Source organism: Marmota flaviventris, chromosome X (genome assembly GCF_047511675.1).
Source record: "Marmota flaviventris isolate mMarFla1 chromosome X, mMarFla1.hap1, whole genome shotgun sequence".
NCBI classification, from domain to species: Eukaryota; Metazoa; Chordata; class Mammalia; order Rodentia; family Sciuridae; genus Marmota; species Marmota flaviventris.
In genome coordinates, this window is record NC_092518.1 from 41,415,803 (window position 1) to 41,426,935 (window position 11,133).

Consider the following 11,133-nt stretch of genomic DNA (forward strand, 5'->3'; position numbering starts at 1 on the left):
TTGAAAGCACACGTGATTCTCAGAATCAGCTCTGTCACTGATAATTGTGTGATACTAGGAAAGTCCTTTTCTACGTAAAGCAGTAGGGAGTTAGATTATGTGGTCCCTGGAGTGGAAATCTAACATTTTTTTTTCCTGCAGCACTAGAGATTGAGCCAGGGCAGAGGACACTTTATCACTGAGCTAATTCCAGCTGTTTTTATTTTTTAGTTTGAGACAAGATCTTATTACATTATGAGGCTGGCCTTGAACTTGTGATCTTCCTGCTTCAGCCTCCTGGAGTTCCTCGGATTATAAGGAGGTGCCACCGCATCCAGCAAAATTTAACAGTTTGCAATGCCACTGATCCCTCTCCCTTTGTCAAATCACACCTTTACCCTTACAGTCCACATTTTTCTCAAAGAATAAAATAGAAATCTGCCTTCGCAGCTTCCCTTGCCACTAGGCTACAAGGGTATGCCTTAGAGTCTCCCTAACAGATAAACTCAATCATAATTTGAATATATTTCAATTTAGAAGAAGATGACATGAAAGAAGCACTGCTTAAAATCCATTCTGGAGAGTCTGGGAGAGAGATGGGCAGGTTTCACAGACGGTGGTGATGAAGGTCCTTGTAGTGATGCACTGGGTCTGGCATTGATGCTGACGTTACACTTGTCACCTAGAGCAGCAACAGTACTTCACCCAGAGAAGCTCAGTAGACCACTTCTTTTGGAGGTAAAGTTTCTCTGATTGCCTGACTAATAGATAATGCTAATGTACTATATATTTTTAAAAAGAGAGAAGAAAAAAAACTTTGCTTTTAGTGCAAAGAAATGATAAATGTTTGAGGAGATAGATATACTTAAACCTAACTTAAACATTACACACGCATACATACATCCATCAAAACGTTACATGGGTGCTCGCTTCAACAGCACATATACTAAAATTGAAACAACACAGAGAAGATTAACATGGCCCCTGCACAAGAATGACATGCAAATTCATGAAGTGTTCCATATTTAAAAAAATACACGGCACCCTATAAATATGTGCAATTTTGCCTGTCAATTGAAAACTGCATGTGTATTAACATGTAGACTGCTTTCTTATTATCATCCACTAAACAATACAGTGTAACAACTATTTGCATAGCATTTACATTTTAGTATGTATTATAAGTAATTTAGATACACTTTATAGTATTCAGGAGGTTGTGCATAGGTATATGCAGATACTACAGTATTTTAAAAAATATTTTATTGGTGAATTATAATTATATACAAAAGTGGGCTTCATTGTGATATATTTGTACCTATACATAGCATAATTTGTTTTATTTTATTACCCCCCACTTCCCTTCCCCTGCCTAATTTCCATCCTCCATTGGTTTCTCTACATTATTTTATACAAGAAACTTGAGCATCTGCAGATTTTGGTATCTGTGGGGGGTCCTGAAACCAATCTCCCCATAGGTACCAAGGGACAACTGCATTATTTAACATATTCAAGGAAAAGATGGCATGAAGGAAGAATAGGAGAGTCCTTGTTGATATCATACCCAGAATTAGCTGGGATACCTATTTATTCTAGCACAGTTCTGACTAGTTCAGATACCTCACACAAATGCCTTTTAACCAAAGTTTTTGTGTACCTAGTTATTCTCTTCCACTAACTGACATTGATAGATAATTCAGAGATATACTTATAATAAGAAATGTTAGTATAATATTTTCATGGGTACTAGCTTATATTTGAGAATCAAAAACAGAAAAAGTCAAAGTTAGTTTCATCATAAAAACTTTATTAAATACTTGTTATGTACCTATTGTTGCTCTAGGCAACGTCACGTACATTATTATAATCACTTACCTCTAATCTTTGTACCAAGTCTGTTCAGCAGATGTTAATAGTGCACAGAGAGAACAACATGTTCTCCCAGCTTGATGCCCAGGTGGGTGCTCAATGCATTATCTGTTGACCCAATCTTCCAGTCAAACTTAAAGTTACCCTTTATGAATAACATACATGAGGATAGTCATCAGTAGAAATAAGGTTTTGTGTACAGTATTAGAATATCATTGTAGCTTCTGCAAATCAAATATCCCAAATAATGTTGGCTTAAGATAGGAGTTCATTTTTTTCATAGATCAGAGTCTGAACTGCTATGGTGACTCTATTCTTCAAAGTTGTCAGGGATACAGGCTGTCCTCTTTCTTCTTCTTCATTTTTTTTTTTGTGTGTGTGTGGCACTGGGGATTGAACCCCAGGACTTGTGCACGCTAGGAAAGCACTTACCATTGAGCTACATCTTCAGCCCTTTTTTATTTTGTATTTTGAGACAGAGTCTTGCTAAGCTGTGCATGTTGGCCTTGAACTTGTGGGCCTTCTTCCTCAGCCTCCTGAGTTGCTGGGATTACAGGCGTGCATTACTGCACTTGGCTCAGCTTGCTTCTGTTGTATAGCTCCATCTACCCACTAATGCAGTCTCATCTTCATGGTCCTATTGGCTCACCACTTATCTTCATTCCAGCCAATGAGAGGGGTGAAAGAGGACCAGTGGGGGAGCTTATCCCTTCCATTTAAAGGACAATTCACCAATAGCCACGGCACATCCCTATACCTCCCATTAACAAAAACTCATCCTTCTGTATGTGTTGCACAGTCATACCTAGCTATGAAGGAGACTGACAAACGTCTTTATTGTGGGCAGTCATGTGTCAGTTCAATCCTATATGCCATATTATTGTGAAAGGGTAGGGGGACCAGATATGGGTGAGGAACCAGCACACTTTGCCACAGGTACCCATTGAACAATTTTAAATGGCAATATTTCCAGTGAGCTAGGGATGGGACTAAGGTATCTTCTAGCTTCTGAGCATAAGGTACTCTCTAAAATCTCCACAAGAAGACATCAGTTTCCAAGGTAATAAAGCTAGGGCTATGTCAGTCATAAGGTTACTTCAGAGTGACTAAAAGAGAATCTACTGAAAGACCAGGCAAATTCTGAGAATGGTCGAGTACATGGCTGGGGACTTACTTTTTCCAAATAAGATGATATGTATAAATCCTGGAAAGAAACACCCTTGGAATAGAGATGGATACATTAGGATAGTAGAACATGATTCTAATCATAGATCATGTCACCTGATGCCCTTTCTTTGTTATTGTAGAATGGAAATAACATTTGAGATTTCCTAAGTAATCTTTCTTTTTGAGGACAGAATGCACTGAACAGTCAATCCATGTTCCATGGTTGTGGAAGGTGTGTTTCCCAATATAACATCTTGCTCTGTTAAGATGGTCTCTTGAGATTTTGTTCAGTGTGAGTCAGAGCTCCAAATATGTTTTCTCATCCTTTCGTTCAATCAACATGTTAAGCATCTACTACAGGCCAAGTGTTGTAGTAATCAGTGGACCATTCTGGAATAAAATGAAATGTTTGAATTCTTACTCCACCTCAGTTCAATTATATCCCAGAAAGATCATTAAAATCATGAACTTTGGAGCTTGGGGTGTAGCTCAATAGTAGAGCATGTATTTAGCACATAGGGAGCTCAAGGTTCAAACCCTAGCACCAGAAAAAATTATTCATTGTCTTTCTGGTATAGAAAGCAAGATCCATCAATATCCAAAGTAATAAGGTAGCATTGACTAATTATATCCACAATGCACATCAATAAATACACTATGATCAAGCAGGAACCTTGTGACGTGCTCTAAACATTACTCACATGATACCACCTAAAATCTGAAAGGTATTTAATCTCTTCCTTACATCATGTTTCTTTCCTTTTTTAAAACAGTACCATGCTAGGCAAGTGCCCTACCACTGAGTTACAAACCCAGCCCCTGTCACCTTCAAATAAATCAATACATTGTAAAAGCTATTTTAAAATTATACACAGTTGCAACCCAGGAACTTAAGGTTTCACCTTACAGTATCAATTTTTGTAAGTTTATTTGATGCATTTAATGCAACCGGTAACTGCAGAATCTATTTTGCCTATGTAAGTAAAAAAAAAAATAAGCAGTTACCTAATCAAATCTCTGAAACTTGGCATAGATTTAGTGTGTACTCTACCTTCATTACTTCTGGCAAAATATTGTGCCTTAATATTCAATTGCTGACTCTTCCTTTTCTTTACTGTTTGGTATGCTTTAATTCTTTAGATCATATGAAGATAGAATATACTACCCTTTAAAAATGTCTATAAGCAAATCATTGTACTAAATAAATGGCTATTATTTTTTTCACATCATATATAATCTTCTTCACAGAACACTTCATGAAGTTCAGTTAGATTTCAGTAAGTTATCTTCCAGAGCAGATCTGTTTCTTCCCATCCTAGGATCAGTATGGGATAAGTTTTTGAGTGCAGAATTCAATGTATATGAATTGTGCCAAGCAATGAGATAACTATATATCTAAAATATAAGCACATACGCATGATACTACTTAAATCAATATTGCCTCTAGGATTCAGTTTCTTTAACTAACTTACTGATTAGTAAATTTTGCTTATTTAATTTGATTTGGGATCAAGTCCCGACTTGGCCACTTTTTTGAGTTTGGATTGACCCTGGGGTGCTTTACCACTAAACTGCTTCCCCAACCCTTTTTATTTTTTTATTTTGAGACAGGGTCTTATTAACTTGCCAAGGTTGGCCTTGAACTTGTGATTCTCTTGCTTCAGCCTCCCAAGTAGCTGGGATTACATGCATGGCCTACTGTGCCCAGTAAGAGAGAAAATCTGCTACTTATCTTAGGCAAGCAACTAAAGCAATACTTTACCTCAGTTTCCTTGTCTGTAAAGTGGGGATAATAGTAGTGACATTTGTTTAAAATAAATGAGATAGCCAGACGTGGTAGCACACGCCTATAATCCCAGTGGCTCAGGAGACTGATACAGGAGGATTGTGAGTTCAAAGCCAGCCTCAGCAACAGTGAGGCGCTAAGCAACTCAGTGAGACCCTGTCTCTAAATAAAATACAAAATAGGTCTGGGGATGTGGCTCAGTGGCTGAGTGCCCCTGAGTTCAATCCCTGGTACCCACTCCCCCCCAAAATGAAACCAAGTGAACCAAGACAGACACAGAAAAATATTGCTATGATCTCACTTATAAGTGGAATCTAAAAAAAATGCTGAACCCATAATAAGAGTAGGATATGGTTATCAGGGGATGAGAAGTGGCAGAAAATGAAAAATATTGTTAAAAGTAAAAATTTCAGTTATAAGAAGAAAAACTACTGGAGACTTAATGTACAGAACAGGGACTATAGTTAATAATAGTGTATTATGTACTTGAATTTTGGAAAGGACATCAATCTTGTGTTCTCACTATAGAAAATAAAGGTAGCCATGTGAATTGATGGAGATGTTCATTAGCATAACTACAGTGATCATTTCACAGTGTAAACATAAATTGTGTATCATAAACTTCATGTTTTATACCATAAATATGTGGAATTTGTGTCAACCAGGCCTCACCTCAATAAACCTGGAGAAAATTTAAGTTAAAAAAAGAGAAGGGCCACGCACACTGGGGCATGCCTGGAATCCCAGTGGCTTGGCAGCCTGAGGCAGCAAGTTCAAAGTCAGCCTCAGCAACTTTAACGAGGCCTTAAGCAACTTAGGAAGAGCTGTCTCAAAATAAAAATAATTTTTTTTTTTTTTTTTTAATTGTTTAAGATATGCATTTATTAGCTTTATACTTAGCAACAAATGCTATTTGTAGATTGTACAATAATTGAGGTGCTATTAATGTACATAAGTTGTGCAATCACTTTTTATCCATTATGCTATCCATATTTAGATTAGAGTGATAAATTCAGAGATTTCATTTACTAATTCCTTGTTCCTTTCCTCTTTTATTTTTTTTTTTTCACTTTGTTTTTTTTTTTTTTTTTTTTTTAATTTTTTATTGTTGGCTGTTCAAAACATTACATAGTTCTTGATATATCATATTTCACAATTTGATTCAAGTGGGTTATGAGCTCCCATTTTTACCCCATATACAGATTGCAGAATCACGTCAGTTACACATCCATTGATTTACATATTGCCATACTAGTGTCTGTTGTATTCTGCTGTCTTTCCTATCCTCTACTATCCCCCCTCCCCTCCCCTCCCCTCCCCTCCCCTCTTCTCTCTCTGCCCCCTTTACTGACATTCGTTTGTCCCCCTTGTATTATTTTTCCCCTTCCCCTCACTTCCTCTTGTATGTACTTTTGTATACCTCTGAGGGTCTCCTTCCATTTCCATGCATTTTCCCTTCTCTCTCCCTTTCCCTCCCACCTCTCATCCCTGTTTAATGTTAATCTTCTTCTCATGCTCTTCGACCCTACTCTGTTCTTAGCTACTCTCCTTATATCAAAGAAGACATTTGACATTTGTTTTTTAGGGATTGGCTAGCTTCACTTAGCATAATCTGCTCTAATGCCATCCATTTCCCTGTAAATTCTATGATTTTGTCATTTTTTAATGCAGAGTAATACTCCATTGTGTATAAATGCCACATTTTTTTTATCCATTCATCCATTGAAGGGCATCTAGGTTGGTTCCACAGTCTAGCTATTGTGAATTGTGCTGCTATGAACATCGATGTAGCAGTGTCCCTGTAGCATGCTCTTTTTAGGTCTTTAGGGAATAGACCGAGAAGGGGAATAGCTGGGTCAAATGGTGGCTCCATTCCCAGCTTTCCAAGAAATCTCCATACTGCTTTCCAAATTGGCTGCACCAATTTGCAGTCCCACCAGCAATGTACTAGTGTACCCTTTTCCCCACATCCTCGCCAGCACTTGTTGTTGTTTGACTTCATAATGGCTGCCAATCTAACTGGAGTGAGATGGTATCTTAGGGTGGTTTTGATTTGCATTTCTCTGACTGCTAGAGATGGTGAGCATTTTTTCATGTACTTGTTGATTGACTGTATGTCCTCCTCTGAGAAGTGTCTGTTCAGGTCCTTGGCCCATTTGTTGATTGGGTTGTTTGTTCTCTTATTGTCTAATTTTTTGAGCTCTTTGTATACTCTGGATATTAGGGCTCTATCTGAAGTGTGAGGAGTAAAGATTTGTTCCCAGGATGTAGGCTCTCTATTTACCTCTCTTATTGTATCTTTTGCTGAGAAAAAACTTTTTAGTTTGAGTAAGTCCCATTTGTTGATTCTAGTTATTAACTTTTGTGCTATGGGTGTCCTATTGAGGAATTTGGAGCCCGACCCCACCGACTGTAGATCGTAGCCAACTTTTTCTTCTATCAGACGGCGCGTCTCTGATTTGATATCAAGCTCCTTGATCCATTTTGAATTAACTTTTGTGCATGGCGATGATCTGCCCAGATTGAGTCAGGAGGATATAGACAACCTAAACAGACCAATATCAATTGAGGAAATAGAAGAAACCATCAAAAGACTACCAACTAAGAAAAGCCCAGGACCGGATGGGTATACAGCAGAGTTTTACAAAACCTTTAAAGAGGAACTAATACCAATACTTTTCAAGCTACTTCGGGAAATAGAAAAAGAGGGAGAACTTCCAAATTCATTCTACGAGGCCAACATCACCCTGATACCTAAACCAGACAAAGACACTTCAAAGAAAGAAAACTACAGACCAATATCTCTAATGAACCTAGATGCAAAAATCCTCAATAAAATTCTGGCCACTCGGATACAAAGGCACATCAAAAAAATTGTGCACCATGATCAAGTAGGATTCATCCCTGGGATGCAAGGCTGGTTCAATATAAGGAAATCAATAAATGTTATTCACCACATCAATAGACTTAAAAATAAGAACCATATGATCATCTCGATAGATGCGGAAAAAGCATTCGACAAAGTACAGCATCCCTTTATGTTCAAAACTCTAGAAAAACTAGGGATAACAGGAACATACCTCAATATTGTAAAAGCAATCTATGCTAAGCCTCAGGCTAGCATCATTCTGAATGGAGAAAAATTGAAGGCATTCCCTCTAAAATCTGGAACAAGACAGGGATGCCCTCTCTCACCACTTCTGTTCAACATAGTTCTCGAAACACTGGCCAGAGCAATTAGACAGACGAAAGAAATTAAAGGCATCAAAATAGGAAAAGAAGAACTTAAATTATCACTATTTGCAGATGACATGATTCTATACCTAGCAGACCCAAAAGGGTCTACAAAGAAACTATTAGAGCTAATAAATGAATTCAGCAAAGTGGCAGGATATAAAATCAACACGCATAAATCAAAGGCATTCCTGTATATCAGCGACAAATCCTCTGAAATGGAAATGAGGACAACCACTCCATTCACAATATCTTCAAAAAAAATAAAATACTTGGGAATCAACCTAACAAAAGAGGTGAAAGACTTATACAATGAAAACTACAGAACCCTAAAGAGAGAAATAGAAGAAGATCTTAGAAGATGGAAAAATATACCCTGTTCATGGATAGGCAGAACTAACATCATCAAAATGGCGATATTACCAAAAGTTCTCTATAGGTTTAATGCAATGCCAATCAAAATCCCAACGGCATTTCTTGTAGAAATAGAGAAAGCAATCATGAAATTCATATGGAAAAATAAAAGACCCAGAATAGCAAAAACAATGCTAAGCAGGAAGTGTGAATCAGGCGGTATAGCGATACCAGACTTCAAACTATATTACAGAGCAATAGTAACAAAAACAGCATGGTACTGGTACCAAAACAGGCGGGTGGACCAATGGTACAGAATAAAAATAATTTTAAAACATTTTCAGGCCAGGGATATGGCTCATTGGTTAAGTGCCCTGGGTTCAATCCCCAATGCCAAAAAATAAAAATAAAAAATAAAAAAGAGAACAAACCCAGAGTTGGCTAATTAAAGTTCTCTTAATGTTCTATCACCCCCATGGCCCCCATTTGTGAATCAGGTCCATGCTTGTTAAGGCTGCCTTCTAGGCTCTAGCCTTTGCCACCAGTGTCTTTAGAGAGCCTTTGATCTTCAGGAGTTACCAGACCGAAGAAATGGAACATCGAATGTTTGGGCAGTTTCTGTCCCAAGATGAGAGTTCTTAACCCAGAATCTATGAACCAGCTTTTGAAGTCTGCCAATGCCCTCTTTGATATTTTAGAATGGTGCTTTTGTGTTAGTTTAATGAATAATCACACACGTGATCAAGTATCTGTGAATCAGTGAAAGTTTTTATGTTTATAATGAAAAGTTCCCTGATCCCAGAACTCTAATCCTTCTATCCAAATTTAATTTTACTTTTAACAATTTTTGTGTATTCTCTCAGGATAAAAAAAGACACGAATAGCAGCACATTATTTTCACAGTTCCTTGCTTTTTACAATTCACTATGCATCATCGAGATCATTCCATATCAGCTCCACACTCTACCTATAGCTTTTAAATAGATGCTCACTCTTCTTAATATTTGTTTTAGTCAGGTTTTTTGTTTGTTTGTTTCTGTGACCAAAAAACCTGATAAGAACAATTTTAGGGGAGGAAAAGTTCATTTGCAGCTCACAGTTTCAGATGCCTCAGTCCACAGATGGCCAACTCCACTCCTCAAGGACTGAGGTGAGGCAGAACAGCATGGAAGATGTGTGTGGTGGAGGAAAGCAGCCAGGGACTTAGCAATCAGGAAGCAGAGAGAGATTGTTTCACTCACCAGAGACAAAATATATATCCTAAAGGTATGCCCCCTCTGACCCAATTCCTCCAGCCACACACTGCCTGCCTACAGTTACCATCCAGTTAATCCACTTAAGTGGATTAATTCACTGGTTAGGTTAAGGCTCTCATAACCCAGTCATTTCACCTCTAAACTTTATTGCATTGTCTCACACATGAGCTTCTGGAGGACACCTCATATCTAAATTATAACAATGTTAATAGATAAACTGCAATCTATTATTTAGCCAAACTTTCATGATAGACATTTGATTTTTGTCCTTATAAAGAAATTCTTCAGCAGATATCCTCTTATGTTTCCATTATGATATGCTTTTGCATATAAACCCATGCAACAATTTCCTAGCAGCAGTATCAGTATTATTGAGTCAAAGATAAATTCATGGTAAGTGCTAATGCACACTGCAAAATTACCTCCAAGGAACCTGTGCCAATTTCAGCTTCTTCTCACAGTGGGAATTCATGTCTATTTGTATTTATGCGTTGCCAATCATAAGCAGTATCAAACTTAATTTTAAACCATTCTGATGGGTAACATCAGCATTTCCTTGTTTATTGCTAGAGATAGCCAGCTTTGAATGAGCACAATTCTTATGCAGTCCCTGTCTAGCCTTTCCATTTTGTCTGTTGCTGTTTCATTTCAAAATAAACACTTGTACTGCTTTTTCTTACACAAGCAATAAGTAACCGTCTTTGGAAAAGAAAACTCAAACAATGAGGAAGTACAGAGACTCTAAAGGGAAAGCCTCTCTTCTCTCCAACTCCATTAGTCCCACTTCCCTCTTCAGAGCTGCAGAAACTGCTGAAAGCCCATGAGTTCCATTCTGCTAGATACTAGGCATCAGGCATTTGTGATGAGGGAATGACTAAGGGTCATCTTTACAATATCTAGGGAAAAAAGGTTTACTAAGCAGCTGGGCATGGTGGTACACACGTGTAATCCCAAGGGGTTTGGGAGGCTGAGGCAGGAGGATCGCAAGTTCAAAGCCAGCCTCAGCAACTTGGCAAGCCTTAAACAACTCAGCAAGTCCCAGTTTCAAAATAAATAAAAAAGACTGGAGATGTAGCTCAGTGGTTAAGTGCTCCTGGGTTCAATCCAGGTACCAAAAAAAAAAAAAGAGGTTTACAAAGCAATAGTAATAAAGACTTCAAAAAAATGGCTAAACAGTGTATATGAACAAAATGGTTTAAAAGTCCTATAAAATCTTTAGAGGCATCATTCCTATACAATCAATATACAAACTATGAATACCATTGTTAGGTCTTGGATAAGTGTCCCCCAAAGTCCATTTGTTAAAAGTGAGTTACCCAGCTGGTGGCACTATTGGGAGATGATTATGGGACCCCAGTCTCTTCTGCTTCCGTTTTTGTTTTCTGGCCAGAGATAAATGGTTTTGCTCTACTACATGCTTCAGTGGTGTTATGCTGCCTACTCATAGGCCTAAAGCAATGGGATAATCAATCATGGACTGAAACCTCT

The 11,133-nt window shown here is 37.8% G+C and overlaps 1 non-coding gene across 1 annotated transcript; it reads left to right on the top strand.

Annotated features, from left to right (window-relative positions):
• Positions 1-901: 901 nt before the first annotated feature.
• Positions 902-1,008, top strand: LOC139703387 (U6 spliceosomal RNA). Its single transcript, XR_011705764.1, has one exon. It is a non-coding gene; the product is annotated as a U6 spliceosomal RNA (small nuclear RNA).
• Positions 1,009-11,133: the final 10,125 nt, after the last annotated feature.